At 41.0% G+C, this 15,837-nt stretch overlaps 1 long non-coding RNA gene across 1 annotated transcript in view; it reads left to right on the top strand.

Annotated features, from left to right (window-relative positions):
- Positions 1-15,837, top strand: part of LOC135408651 (uncharacterized) — a 123,306-nt gene that overhangs the window by 31,144 nt on the left and 76,325 nt on the right. The gene's annotated exons all lie outside the window — the stretch shown is intronic.

Genomic DNA, 15,837 nt, shown 5'->3' with positions numbered 1-15,837 from the left:
CTACATGTTTAACCTATTAAAATTTGCCTTTTAGAACAAGTGATGACAATCTTCCCTTTTGCATTATTCCTTCAGAATGGAAGCTCTACACAGGAATGGAAACTGTTTACATTCAGACTTGTTCTATGAGAAGTAAGAAAGAACATCCCATTGTGATCTGTAATTACTGCCTATAGCAATTTTTCCCCCTACTATTTTGCTTTTAAAAGAGCTGTTTCAATTTTTTTTTTCTCTTCAGTTTTTCTCTGCTTATTCCTTCCGTAATGTTCCCCAGTAGCCATTCCTGTTGTGCTAGGGAGGAAATGAAATCATGATGTGATGTTTCATCTGCTGCAGTGATGAAATTTTAACTCATTGCTTGTTAAAGTTTACATTTGATGTCTAGATTGCTTGTGTGAGGCTGTTATGTTCATATAGTATTTAGGGCATATTTTAGGTAGTTGTTGTATGGAATGGTCACATTTGAGAAAAAGTTTACTTTTATTCCAAGAGGGCATCTCATAAGTGATTGGAGGCTAAGAATCCTTGTACTTATCTCCCTTCTGTTTCACCTTTTCCAGCACTCTTCATATCAAACTCTGAGCTTGTATGGTTAGGCAAAACACTTGTATTGAACCAACCACCCAATTTTTTAGGATTTAGAATGAATTTCAATTCTGGTTATATCTGGTCACACCTGAAGAAACTTTATCAAATGGCTTTTATTTATTTGCAAAAATTCAGTATTGCTCAAGGTTTTAATATCAGACTAATGTTTGACTGGCCCAAGTAAAAATAGTGTGCTCATTTTTACTTCTGGGGCCTCTCTCCATGTCCACATGTTTATGGCAGGTGGAACAATCTTCTGTTTAAGACATCCATCTTCAGGACTTTTCTGACAAAATTGTTGGGAGGAAAAAGTTTATTGCCCACTGCTGTGTGTGGTTCTGAGACTACAACAACTTTGCAGAATTATTTCTGGTTTTGCTGAGGAGTCACAGGTCTTTCTGAGAAACATTAATGGCTGAGAGCTTTATTTCAGAGAATAGAAGAAATATGGAGCATAACATTCAGAGCCCACAAGAGCACTGGGTTGGATCACTGAAATCAATAATACTGCACAAGTCCAGTCATGAATCAGCATCAGATTCATCCCTGAGCCACAGTGCATGTGACTGATAGCACTTGCTTTCTCCCTTCCCTTTGCATCTTCCCTCCTTCCTACTATCTGTTCACCTCACATGAAGTAGCTGTAGGACTGACAATGAGAAATACATCACCATATATCATCTCTGAGATCTGATCATTAAACGTGTTAAGCCACTTGCATAGAACAAGTGCAGGGGATTGAAATTTTCCTTGTAATTTGATTTGATTTTTTTTTTGTCTGTCAAATCCCTGTAGTGCTTCCAATCTGTCTAAACTCAAGTGTGTGTCTCAACTTAAAATACTTTATTCACAGCTTTGTGCAGCAGTATAACTCAATATAACTCACCTACTGGAATGAGTTCAGCAGACAGCCACTAAAGTGTCTGGAGCAATTCTCCTGTTGGACTTGTGAAGCAGAGGGAGGGATGATTTTGGGGTCCATACAGTGGCAGCCCATATATCTCCATATAGTCTCCTACCTATATGGAGACTATAGAAAAGATGGAGCCAGGCTTCACAGTGGTGCCTGGTGGATACAGGAGAGGCAATGGATTTGACTTGAAACAAGAAGTTCAGAGAGGATATAAGGAGAAACTTTTTCCCCAGGAGGACAAAGAGGTGTTGGAGCAGTTGCCCAGAGTACTTGTGCAGTCTTCAGATCAAAATAAAGAAAGCCCTGAGCCACCTGGTCTGACCCTACGGCTGACCATGGTCTCAGCAGGAGTTTGGACTAGAGATCTCCAATCTGAATTATCCTATAAATCACTTCCCACTAGAAGAAAATAGCAGATTTATGCACTCAGCCTTGATTAAAAGGTTGAAATCTGGAATTAACGGATGGATGCTAAATAGGAGATAAAGTTTTATTGTTTAAATCACTTTATCTGACAATTCACAATTGCAACAAGCAACTATAATGATGTTGAAACAAAATAAACTTCTGTAGACAGTGTCTGCTTGACAGAGTAAGTAATATCTTTCTTGCTCTGTAGTCCCTGCAAATGTTCTCTGTCATTTGACCTTTCCACCAGTGCTTCTGTTTTCACCTCGTGCACCTCTCTCTGTGCCTTTAACACTTAAAGAACGGTACTTGCTTGTTGAACTTAATGCAGTCCAGCAACAATCTCTTCTCTGCAGAGTGCAAGTCACGAAATGTTAAAGCAGGGTGGAAAGGATGCAGCACAACAGTAGATGCCACAACAGCTTGACAGACTTCAAACCTTGAGGGCCTTGCTCCTCAAAGATTTTTTCCTTTTTAATTGGTAACAAGACTCAGTTAAAATGATATTAATTAAGAGCAGAGCAGGAATATGTTAATCTCTTGTAATCCTCATTACAGTCTCTATAGTGGAGATGAGGAGAGGAATGATGGCTGAATAATGGATGCTTTAGACTAAGATTCAGTTATGCATGGAGCTTGTAGATAAAACTTTCAAAATGGGAAATGCTTTCAAAGCTGTGTTCTCTTTGAAACCTGGCCTTCTGCTTAACTAGTCAAGCTACAGGAGAACAGTGCTAGTAACTCAAAATGGTATGTTCTAATTTAATTTTAATGATAAATCAGTGAAGAGCATTAACTCCTTAGAAATTCTGCTGGATCTTGTGCCATTAAAAGTTGATAAGGACTCTTAACTCTTCAAAGATGAAAAAATGCTGTGTGCAAAAGTGTATTCAGTGTTAAAAATAAAATAAGGAAGAAACTGTTATGTCATAGATAGCTCCGTATTGCTTTCCATGAAAGCAATCACTTTCTCAAACATACCTGGGCACATGGCTTAAAGACTGACCAATGTATTCATCCTTGGGAGGATGGACCTTTGCATTTATATACAAATTCTGGTTTGGATATCTGATATAGAATATGTTTTTGGTTAAACTCTTTAATAACAAAAGACATGTACAGAAAAGAAAGGAAATACCAAAGCCAGTTCATCTGGTACACATCTTTAATGCAATCAGTCAAAAAATATTTAACATTTACAAGCATTTTTGATAGAATGTTTTTTTGCCTCTCAATCTGAATTTACCTAAAAATACTGTTTGGAAGAAATGTCTCCATAGCAATGTTTTCTAAAGTGTTCAACAACAGTTGTGCAGTGTTTAATAACAGGAGGGAGCAGCATACTTTTATTTTAATGGCAACCTCATTCAAGCCTGAGGTTTTTAAGTGCTCCCACATAAAAAAATGTTAAATAACAGCACCAAAGAAGGCACTAATATTAGCAGGATTACTGGCAGTCTCCCCTTTTGCAGCAGAAATGTGTGCTGTTTTTCTTACTATCTGGTTGATTTTCCTCCCTAGCTTGTTTTGGAATAGTTCTTCCTCCTCATTGGTTACTAAGAAACTATGTGTTTTTATCACCCAGTAATAATTCATCTGAAAGAGGATTTCATTGTCACAGTGGTTGAAAGGATTCTTAATGGAGAACCTCTTCTTGGGCCAGCACTGAGACCAGCGGGAACATCAGTTTCTGCTGCTTCTAAATTTTGTTGCTGTGGGTACATCTTAGGAAACTTCTTTGCATGAGGACAACGTGTATGATAGACACAGCAGCATTCTGCTGGTGGTAGCTATCAGAGAGAGCTGTGCTTTTGCTTCACACTAGGACAGCTTTGCTTAAGCCTCACTGATGTTGTCTCATGTTAGGACAGACGATATCAGAACTACTCCTTTTAATCTCCCCTCACAGGTGGCAGATGTGACTGGGCTCTGCCAGAGAAACACAAGCACACAGGATGTTAAATTCTTTCTGTACCTCTAGTTATCCTTGCTGGTAGTACCTTCCAAAGGCAAGCTGTTGTGCTATGATGTGTGTAGCCATGGTTATTGGAAACAACTGTGACTGACTGACTGACACTGCTGAAGAAGGAGCTGTCTCTAAACACCTTCAGTTCAAAGGTTTAGGAAGAGGACTGGATCTGTGTCCTGGCCATTGCTTCTGTGAAGAAGGGTTTGGGACAATTTGGTTGTAAGAAACACAACCCAGAATTAAAATATAGACTCTGAAAATCCCCACTGCCCATTTGCCTCAATATTCTTGAATTAGAAGTGGTGATGTTCTGTTTGCAAATTAACTTCATATGTTTTTTTAAAAAGACTGTCAGATTTTGGTATTGGAGGCAGAACAACTTTTACAGCTGTGAACTATTCTGTCATGGTCTTGCCTTGGTGACACTTGTATCCTACAGTAAAACATGATGGGATACTGCATCTCTGGAGAGAGGGCCTGCCCTTCATAGGATGTAGTATTATGCTGGAAAATATGTCTACATTTCAGTTTTCATGTGAATCAGCCCACTTAAGCATATGTCTCAGTTTAAAGAGATTGGAGTGTTTTGCTAAGGAAGTTATGAGGTAGACCAAACTCTTCTCTCAGCAATTGTAAATCCGAAATTAAGAGGCTCCAATCAAGGAAGTATGGAAAAAGGCAGAAATAACAACCCTTTATTAAAGGATATATGTATATTGGCAAAACCAGTAACAGAACACAAAAACAACTAAGCAATAATACTGTACCCAAAAGTCCCCTTCAAAAAGGAAGCAGTCTGATACTTCTCTGTCCTCCAGCGTGATTCTAACCACGGCCAGCAGGGGGCGCTGTTGGATGACGGGAGGAGCAGAGCCTGCAGTGCTCGGTGTTGGCCAGCAGGGGGCGCTGTTGGGCTCTGGCGGTCACTGTGTGGGGGCCCGGGGTTGCAGGAGAAGCCGAAATGGAGGTTTCCCCCCCATCAAGGAGGGGAAGGGGAAGAAAGGAGAAAGAAAGGTGGTTTCTTTCCCACTAAACTCATGCTCTCTGCGGCTGGCTGTGGTCAGGACTCCCCCTTTGTTTGTGTGAGCACAAACTCTACGATGAAATCTGAGCAGATTTGGCTGGCGACAGAGCAGACCGTAGACAAACCGAGGCTGGAGAACAGACAGGTGACCAGATTGTGAGCAAAACGGCCTCAGAGCTTTTCCAACACACCTTGCCCCCGTTAAGGCACAAAGTGAAGTGTTCTCTGTTTATAAAGAGGAGAAGAAAAGCTCCTCCCCCTCCCAGCAGTTTTTAGATAGGCTATTAGCCGGGAATGCAGGTCTGCCAGCTATTTTTTTTTTATAGTCAATTACCCTTCCCCCTCCTCGTTCAACCTCCTTCTGTTATAGTGGGACAGGGGAAAGGAAAATTTCTGCTTGGATTTTTAGAACAAGTAAACCTATGACAGCATAATTGCAGTGTTTCAGCAGTCCCCATTATGGAAATGAAGAGCTTGCACAAGGTCACTGTATTCTCTTGCTGTACAAAAATTGGAGATTTTTTTTACAAGGCTTTCACTTTCATCTTGAATGTTCTTTGGAAATTTGGGATCAGGGAATAGTTGTCTTTATCTTCTAGGCTACAGAAATGTGACAGGCAGCATTAGAAGGGCATCAGCTGTGTCTTCAACTTTTCCAGCACCTATAAAACTTCGAAACAGATCTTAAATTCTAAGTGGTATAGCATAAAAGTGGAAAATGGTTTCATCACTGCTCTGGGTTTTGCTGATTGCCTGTCAGTGATTTTTGCTGCTGTTTTGATATCTGAATATTAAAGTTGCCATGAGAGAGGCACATGGTGTCTTATCTACTTAGCTGTTCTTGCATGCTGATCTCAGTATTTGTAATGGCAAGGAGCCAAAACTTTCAGATTTGATTTGGTCTTTGCTTTCTACTGCAGCAAACAAGTGGGTGGCTCTGATGAAGTGTCATGTTTTTAAAACTTGAGTGGGCAGCCAAAGAACAAGGTCCTAGGTATGCACATCAGAATAGATGATTTATATCCATATCTATCTATCTATACATGGATAAAATTTAACCTGTTATCTTCTTGGGGTAAATTCAACCAAGGCAACCTGAGGATATGACTTGGAACTGAAAGACACTGCATTGGAGCTGTGCTGTCTCCAGTCATGTGTCATTTAGCATTGGCTATTTCTGCAGGCTTCAAGAAAAGCTGTAAGTTTCCTGCCACAGGTAAAAACCAGATATACTGACAAGAGAACATTATACATCTAAACACACAGTAGATTACTTACATTTGAATGAAGCGGTTTAATAGCCACCATTTCCCTTTCCTTCTGGCTTGCCTCCTTCCACACAGAAGTCAGTGGCAAAGCTTATAAAGTAAATAGGGCCAGAATTTTGTCATGACTTCCAGACATATGCTCATGCTATAGAGTTTCAAGAACAAAAAATCTAAACCTTTCCCTTTTCTATATGAATTTTTACCTTCTAGAATTAGTCAGATGTAGCTTTCTCAGAAATCCCTGTTCAGTAGGAGAAAAAGGAGTGTAATGTCTGCCTGCTGCTTAAATTTCTGTAAGAATCTAATGTTTTTAAGCATCTATTGCCTTTGACATTATATTTTATAGATATTTTTCATGTGCAACTCCTGTTCTTTAACCCCTTCTTCCCCACTACTCCTACCCCAAAGGAGAGATTATGCATAACTCTTCTGCAGCAATCCAACAAAAGATTACATGCTCACAGAACAGCTTAGCAAAGCTCTGTTCTGAATTCCAGCTGTGGCCATGCCAGTAAAACGTGCTTTAAAACACTTCGTTAATAGTAGATGATGTCCTTAAAGTTTAAGTTAGTCAGTTGTGCTTCACTTAACAGTTGCATCTCATTAAATGATTTCATGGAATCAATCTTGTAAGGAAAGGGAGAGAGAGATCAGTGCAATTTTTGGAGAAGTAATTATCCTCTTTAAGTTGCAAAAAAAAAAGAGAGGTGGGGTGGATTAAGATCTCTATATGCTGCTGTGAGTCTGTGGTTCCTTTGAAGTAGCTGGAGTTGCAGCACTTCGGTTATAATTTCTGCTCTAAAAATCTATTTCAGCATTGGGGCTGCTCTGTTTCCACATGAGGATAAAACTTATTTCAGTTCCCTGAAGGTGATTTCCACTGTCTGGTGAATCTTGTGTGTGAGAATCTGCTCATTTATGTTGGTGTGCCCAACCTCACACATCCTTGTTGTTGTGTTTTCTCTTGTAGGAACCATGTGAACTCTGACTTGATGACATCAGAGATAAGACAAAAAAAAGACCCATCTTTGCTTTTCTGGAATACTGAGGAGTCTAACATTATTAAATAAAATAGGGAGTGGTTCTCTCATGTCATGGGGGAGCTTGACTTGGCCACAAAACCAAGGTCTCAGCACTCAGTGACATATAACCTAAAATTTAACTGCTAATAAAAGTGAGTGTAGGGGATAGCAGTTTCTATTTTATGACATAGATCACACACTCATACCAATGTAGGCTCCTGCACTCCACTCCAATTTAGATGGAGGGCAGGGGCTTGTGAAGTGAGATGCTGGCTCTGTTTGCACAGCTGCCATGCAGGGTCCCAGCTGCCAACCTGGCTCCTACACCTTGGCGAAGTACAGCCTTTTACACAGTGACAGATACCTGGGTTTAGACTTCCCCCACCAAAGATTGTCTCTTTTTGGCTTCTGGTCTCCCAACAACTGTGTGTTACAAAATGCCAGTATTTTGCAACAGGTAGATACGCTGATCACAGAATCACAGACTATTCTGCATTAGAAGGGACCCACAAGTCCAACCCTCAGCCCTGCACAGGCCCATCCCCAAGAGTCACACCATGTGCTTGAGGACATCATCCAAACACTCCTTGATCTCTGTCAGCCTTGGTGCTGTGCCCACTGCCCTGGGGAGCCTGGTCAGTGCCCAACCACCCCCTGGGGGAAGAATCTTTTTCTAATATCCAACCTACACCTCCACTGACACAACTTCAGGCCATTCCCTGGAGTCCTGTCCCTGGTCCCCACAGAGCAGAGCTCAGGGCCTGCCCTTCCTCTGCCCCTCCCCAGGAAGTTGTAACTACAGTGAGGTCTCCCCTCCAGTCTCCTCCAGCTGAACTCACCAAGTGCCCTCAGTGTCCTCCCACAGCTTCCCCTCAAGGCTCTTTCCCATCTTCATTGCCCTCCTTTGGACACTCTCTAATGGCTTCATATCTTTTTTTATATTGTGACTTCCAAAACCACCCTAATATTGCAGGTCAGGCCACCCCAGTGCAGAGCAGAGTGGGGCAATCCACTTTCTTGCCTGGCCAGTGATGCTGGGCCTGATGCCTCCCAGAACTCCCTTTCTTCTTTTCCAGTACACAGAGTATTATCAGAGCCAGGTAAATGCAGCCAAGATTTCATTTATTTGAGTGGTGCTTTTAGGTAGGCTTCACACTGTGATCTGCAAAATCTGAACACAAGTTGTGGTGATTTTTTTTTCTTTTTTTTTTTCTACTTGCTGACATTCCAGGCACAATTTTTGGCAGAGGGTGCTGCAGGAAAGCTTTCAGAGCAGGCAGGCCATTGGTAGCAATGGGAATCAGCTGCTGAGGCAAGAGGGGGCAGAGAGATTTTAATATGATGCTCATTTTCTCAGGACTAAATTGGCAGCTGTCTTTACTTTTGAAGTTTGTCTGATGTCTTCGAGAATCTAGGATTTTTTTTCCCTTCCTGTGGATGCTTTCCAAGGTATGTGCATGGAAGTCGTTATGTATCTTAAGTTTGATGAATTTGTGTCTCTGTAATTGATAGCTTCCCATTTTGAGGGCCCAAGGGCAATACAATAGTACAAAGATACCAAGTTTCTCTAAATAAAAGAAAATAAACTCAAATCATATCAAATCAGTGTTGGATTTTATATCTTCTTGTGTGCAGGTGGGAAATGTACATTTACATGTCTTGCTTGTATGACAACACTAATAATGTTTCCAAGACTGCTAAGAATGAACACTGATGTTAAAAACTAGGATTTTTAGGTGGTCAGTGTACTGTGTTCATTGTTCAGGTTCCATTGACATTTCATTTTTAGATTTTTAGGGGACTGTTGAGTTTTGGGCAAGTTTATTTTTCACTCTCTATTCAGAGTGTGGTGGACACTTTGTTCAGTGTTCTCCTTTCTTTATTTTTCCAATTTTTTTAAATATTCCTGCACGCACAAAGTAGCTGTTCATTTTAATACTTCACCTCGTATGTTTGTCATCTTATAGCAGTCATTTGTTTTGTAGAGCTGGAAACTGTGTTGGGGAAAGACATGACATGCTGACACTGTTTGGTTTGATCCCTGCAGTGCTGTGTGATGGAAGGACAATTCATGCTGCTTGGATTGGAAGAGTGACAAGAGCAGAACATCCTCTCTGTATATCAATTAGCAAAGGGAATACTCAGTCAGATAACAGCCCTGTCTCAAAGACTTGCTTTTCTGTTTGAGGTGGGATTTGTTTTACATAATCGCTGACATTATTTGAAACACAAAATTTCGCCACCTGTTAGCTTTTGCCTTGCAAGTGTGAGCTTGAAAACAGTTTGGCTGGATTTCTGACTCCTGGACCTTTGCTTTGTCTTGTATTTACACATAGGAGTTAAGATCTTTGGTCTGTAAAGCCTTCCCCGGTGAGATGAGTTAACTGCATCCCTGTAAGGACTTAAAAATTCACTTGGCAGTGCATTTTCTGTCCAGGTCATTCAGAGGAGAGACTACTTAGAATGTAGTGCCACCCACCCTGGGATTTCTCTGGGATGCTAAGCATGCTCTATAGAGCTTGTCTTTGAACCACAGGTGTTTGGTATGTGGCCTGTGTTTTGGCAGGTCAGAGCCAGAGGGATTTCTGAATCTTCTGCTGTTGAGAATTAATGGCATAATCCTTGCTTTTTAAGAAGGTGGAATTTACAGTCTTGTCAAGGCAGGGCACATAGAAGATGACTGCCTCCGTATAAGACCATGGTGTGCCAGGTTGGGATAAAAGGGTATTTGGGTGCATGACTGAGTGGTTTGCTTGCCATTGATACCTGGGCTCGGTAAGACCTGAGAGTCTTTCACTTCTGAACAGCACCAAGCCCTCACTGGAAGCAGCATCTTTTTATTTTAGAGGTTACTCTTTTTTCTGCTATTCCTATGCTCCTCTGTTGACCATAGAGAACTTGCACAACTATGTTATCCCCAAGGTCTGATCAGACTTTCCAAAAATGATTGGAGTAAGATTGCATGTCTCTAACAACCTGCTACCTGCTCTCTCTGTATCCCACTCCAGGGGTGCAGATAGAAGCCCTGCACCTTCTCAGTGGGCTTTAGGTGAGTGTCAAGAGTATCTAAATATATTTTGCTTTTAAAATACAGAGTTCTATTGGGAGTGTCATCTGTGTAGAGGGCAAGTAGAGACCAGAGCTGGTGGTAACTTATGGCCTAATATTCTCTTAAGAGAATTTTAGTTTTGACTAGACAGTGGGATGTGACTGAATCATTAGTAAGGGTTCTTGCTGGCAGTGAAAGCCTTTTATTTTGTAATGTTGTTGCTCCATTTTAGCTTTCCATCTAACCCACTGGAAAGCCTGTGTTCTTTGTTTCTTGGAGAGGCTTTTTCAGTTTGTCTTGTGTAATATGTTTATATAACCTGAGTAGCTGTGGCTGCTTCTGTATCTCACAGTCTTCAGTAAGGGAAAACATCCTGACAGTGTTTCTTGCACCATTGACTTAGTGTGTCACTGTCCAAGTCTTAAAAGAATTATTTTTCTCAGAAGAATTGTGAAAGAAATATAAGGAAAACAGATCCTCAGGTAGGGCTGGACTGTGTCTGTGGTGGCGAATCAGGACATCTGGGCTTTTTCAGCCTGGAGAAGAAATGACCTAGAGAGGACCCAAGAGCATCCTGCCCATACTGATAGGGAGGTTTTTAAAGGAGATGGAGCCAGACTCTTCACAGCAGCACATGGCAGGAGGGTGAGAGATGGGCAGAATTTGAAATGAGTGGTTCAGATATGAGAAAAAGCTATTCTGCCCTCAAGGACAGTGAGGTGGAGCACTTACCCAGAGTGTTTGTGCAGCCTTGGAGGGTTTAGACCTCTTTAGGTCAAGCCCTGAGCAATGTGATCTGATCCTACAGCTGACCCTTTTCTGATTGCTGTTGGTACCTCTTGAGGTCCCTCACAAAGTGAATTATCCAATGCTCTTCTTAGCCACAGACTTTCTAAAGGCAGCATAAAGAGGCCCATGCTTTATCTTGTGGTTTATCTGTCATATTTTTTATATTGATTCTGAATATATAGTTCTCTGCTTCCCAGTTAATTAAATGTTGTTAATAAATCAATAAGCCACTTGGATCCTGATTCGATTCAAGTCACATGAGCTGAGCTTTTCCTTTTTCTTGCAACAGTCACTTTCATCTTTATCACTGCATTTTTACTGAGTGATGGGACCCCAAGCGGTTTAGTACTTTTTGATGTTTCTATTCACACAGTTTTTTACAGTGAACATCCCCAAAACAGTACGAGGATGATAAGTTTTGGAAGATAAACTAGACTACTGAACTTTTAATGACAGGAAGGCTTGCACAGAATAGGAACAGTAGATGTCTGCAAACAAATCCACTTTTTTCCCCATTTTTGTCCTCATAGGAGGGAATCTTTCTCTCGGTTCAATTACCTAGTAGTGGCTCTCAAGTGCTGCAAATGTTACAATGTGAGGGCACAAGGGGACAGAACTTTCTTCCTGTTCTTCATAGGATTGTCCCAGTATAGATTGATGCTGTAGAGTCCAATTTAATGACTGTGTCTGATTCTGTTTTCTGCTTCTGTTGTCTCTCCTCTGGGCAAGTTTGACCCATCCCTTGAGCCAATTTACAAGTAAAAAAGAGACCTTTTTTCTGTGATGATCAGCTGTATTTCTCCTAAAGGACTATGACACCGAGATATATAATTCCTATACCATCTATCACAGCAGTGTTTCAGTTTTTATGAAACAGTTTTTTCTCAGGTTAGTTTTTTCCAAGAAAAAAACCCCACCTATTTTATTTTTAAGGGCATTTTAGAATGAAAAAATTTGTTCATAAAGATGTCTCCAATCCCCCACTAGGGAATTTTGAAAAGTTGAGTTTGCTGTTATTGCCCTGTGGTGAGGCTTTTTCATGCTATTTTAACTCTTTCACTTTAATTTTTGTGTGTCAATTTTTCTATTGGTTAGTGCAATGTGGGTTTTATTGCTTTGAAACTAGACTTTTGCTACAGTCTGAAACAGTTGATGTAAACTGAAATTATGTCCCCACTCAGTTAACAGCTGTAATTTTATTTTAGACTTTATATTACAAAATCTTTGCAGGGTTGCATAGGGAATGTTTATCTTCCAGGAGCTATGTTTTCATATGGATATGCCTTATATACTTGTAGTCAAAATAGTCCTTCATGAAGTCAAAATTAACGTAACATTTGGAGTAGTTTGTTTAGGCATTCACAGCTATAACATTTGCACAATACTCATATTCCAAAGTGAGGAATAGTGTAACTTCCTCTTGACCAAAATAACTTTTCTGATTTTTTCAATCTGAGTTGAGGGGCTTGCATAACTATCATCCACTAACATATAGTTGTACTTTAATACTTTCCTATTTTTAGTGGGTGAAATCACAGGTTAAAAGATTTACTGAATTTTTAATGGTGTTGAAAATCACAACACTGGTCTGCAAAAAGGGGTGAGCCTCAGGTTTGTTACTGCCATGGCTTCTGATTTTCAAGCCTTTAGGGCTAAAACATTTTCCATACTGAAACTGAGATTCCTGCATGGTCTGTACATGAGGAGAAAGAAAAACACTAAATTTTGTGAGTCTTTCAGTGAATACCTGAGTTGGTAGTGTTCTGTTCAGTGCAGATCATCTGTGCCAGCCTATTTAGCCTGAGGGTCAAACATACCATTTCAAAAAAGGGCACAGGGCTCTCAGTCAATACCTCATGGCCAACTGGCTGCCCTGCTATGCTCCCTGGGTCTGATCTTTCTCCCATTCATGTCACTAAGAAAATTCCCAACGACTTGAAGGTCAACCCCCTTATGTGGAGTTCTTTCTCATTCTAGCTAGAACACATATTGAGCCTCTTAAAAGTTTGAAAAGGATTTTGTTGGGGTTTGTTGATTTGTTTTGTCTGTGGTTGTGTTTTTTTTTTATTTTATTTTTATTTTTTTTTTTATTTTATTCCAACAACCGTGGTTAAGCAGGAATTCTTATATGCAAATCCATCAAAAGGGATTAATTTCCCTTTCAAGAGTGGAATACAAGAGATCTGCTCTGAATGCATCCTTTTCATAGGAAGGGCAAAACTGTAGCACAGGCCACTGCTCTGAAGTTAGAAGAACACAATACTGCAATTTTTTCATCTGTAAATGAATAACGGAGCTGAAAACATTTCACAGTAAGGTTTAGGAATGTAGATGACTAGAAAAAGATGTAAATATAAGATCATCAAGAAGTCTCCTTTGAGAGGTTGTCTCTGCAGTTTGCTAGGGATGTACATTCAGTCTGGTGGCCATGACTGTATCTTGCTGCCATTACACTTAAAAGTCTTCTTGCATAGTATAAAGAGGAGCCCTGCCTAAGGAGGAGCCCTGCCTAACCCTGCAGGGCCTGTTTTAATTCCTGAGCCAAGCAGCTACTTGTTTTTGGCTGTGGAGCTGCTTAGTGCGGAGGTGTTTCAGTCCGGGTTAACAGGGTGAGCATTTTCCATGGGCAGTTTGACAGCTCCCTATATCCCTATGTTCTGCTGTCTTTGCCCAGTTACTCTTCCCTCCTCCATACATTCTGCTTGAAAGTATTTTTATTATTTGTACCAATCCACCACTTTACTCACGTTATTGCACGTTGCCAACAAGCAGCACGCTGCCAAATGAGCTAGCTGCAAAGGAAAACATATGGAAAACCACATGAAAACAGGGGGAATAATCTGCAGACCACAGCTTTAACAACAGTACTGACAACATGTACTGTCACAAAGATTTTGTGAAGTAGCTGCTTTTACTGGGGAGTGATCAGCTTGGAATAAATTAAATTCTTGGAGCAGTGACCAGGCTCTTAGCATGCAGATGCCTTAATTTGCTCCTTTGTTTAGCTGAACAAAGCATAATGCCTGTCTACAGTTCACAAATCAGCAAGTTCATTGTATTAGGCTTTGAAGGAATTAGAAGAATTTCTTAATTCTTTTAGTATTAACATGCATTCTACTTAACAGAAAATGCCCTTTGAATATTCAGTTGATCTATCTTGAGATAGAACCCAGGTGATCACTGGAAATGCAGGAGTTAGAAAACTTAAGGTCCAAAGTACTCATATCCATATTTACTTTTCTTTTTCGGTGGAAAATAAATACCCAACTCATGGCAATCTGTAATGGCTTGAGAGCCCCAAAATCAATTCCCGAGTCCAAGCCCCCCTCCCACATCTCAGCCCAGTGTGAGATGGGTTTTCCAGACACCACACAAGACTCAAAATGGGGGGAAAGGTTTATATTACAATGACTGTACTCTGTACAAATGAATATTATAATACATTACACACACAATCTCAACTATCTCTACTATGATAAAGCAGTATTTACAATGGATCAAATCTCTTCTCTCTCCAAATAAAAGTCCAGGAGGGAAGAAGGAAGAGATCCTTTCCACTCTCAGAGCAGCAGTGTCTCTAGAGCAGCAGGCTATCTCTCTCTCTCTCCCATGCAGCAGCTGTAGCTGGATCTCTGCCAGTACACACGAGGGAGGCCTCCAAGCCCCTCTCGGCCCTTCAACTCCAGGTGAGGGTCTTTTCTTCCATGGGCTGCATTTACCAGGACAAAGGTCGCTTCACCACATCATATCAATGAAGTGCAGAAGCCTTTGTGACGGTCCTTATCTTCAGGGGATTCAAGCCCCCTTTGCAGAGCTCCCGTGCTCTGTCTCAAAGCAGTGGGGGGGTGAAGCCCTCCTCTGCGTTCCTTCGGCCGTCCCAGTCCAGCTCCAGGATGCCTGAGCTTCTCAGCTCTCTCTCTGCAGTGCATGCTGCATTTTAGGACTTCCATCCAGTAGGAGTCCACCCCCTCCACTTTAGGAGGGATCTCAAAAGGAGTTTGGGGATTTTGGTTTCAGTTCTTACCCAAACTCTGCCTCTGTAGAGCTTCATTCTGCTCTCTCTCTCTCCATTAGAGATCTCTGTGTCTTCCTTGGCTGCATGTTGTCTCTGCTGCTTCTCTCTTATCTCTTGGCTCTCTGCCCTCCGTACACTGCTGTTTCTGCTGCTCACAGTGAAGGAAAAAAAACCTCCCAATTTCTCAGCTACAGATACTTAGTCCAGTCTAACACTGTTCCAAGTCCCTGTAGCCCCCCAGCCGGGGACTGGGGGAACCCAGTCCCCAGTGGGCTCTGGGCCCCTCAGCTCGTGGCTTTCACAACATGGCCACTCTCCAACAACAACTACCACTACAACTATCCTTCTTTTCTGGTCTGGGTGATATGTTTATATTTTGCAGAAGTGCTCATTGGCTCAACCCCAAGGGAAACCCCCCCCTGGGGGTTTACCATTTTATAACTTCAGGGGGAAAACTTCCCCCCCCCCCCACAATCCCAGTTTTAGAAAGTCATGCAGCCTGCAGGCTGTTTAAATAAAAATCAATCTCTTTGTAGTCAAATTTAATGAGTTTCCAATTTATTCCTCTCTCCTCTTCTTCAACTGACATGGTCATTTAGAGATACACAGAAAGTGATGAAAATGCAATTCATGGCAGCTAAGTATTAGGTGGATTTTATTATTTTTTTTCTTTTTTTGCCTTTTTTTTTTTAAATGTTTGTTTGTCAGTCTATTTTTTTTTTGTTTCACTTTTTGATTGGAATTAGGATGCCCTGGATGTGACTTCTGTATAATAGCTTCAAAAATGTCTTT

This window comes from Pseudopipra pipra, chromosome 2 (assembly GCF_036250125.1).
Source record: "Pseudopipra pipra isolate bDixPip1 chromosome 2, bDixPip1.hap1, whole genome shotgun sequence".
NCBI lineage: Eukaryota > Metazoa > Chordata > Aves > Passeriformes > Pipridae > Pseudopipra > Pseudopipra pipra.
Note: the sequence above shows the minus strand (reverse complement) of the source record. Positions and strands in the feature narration are given on the sequence as shown.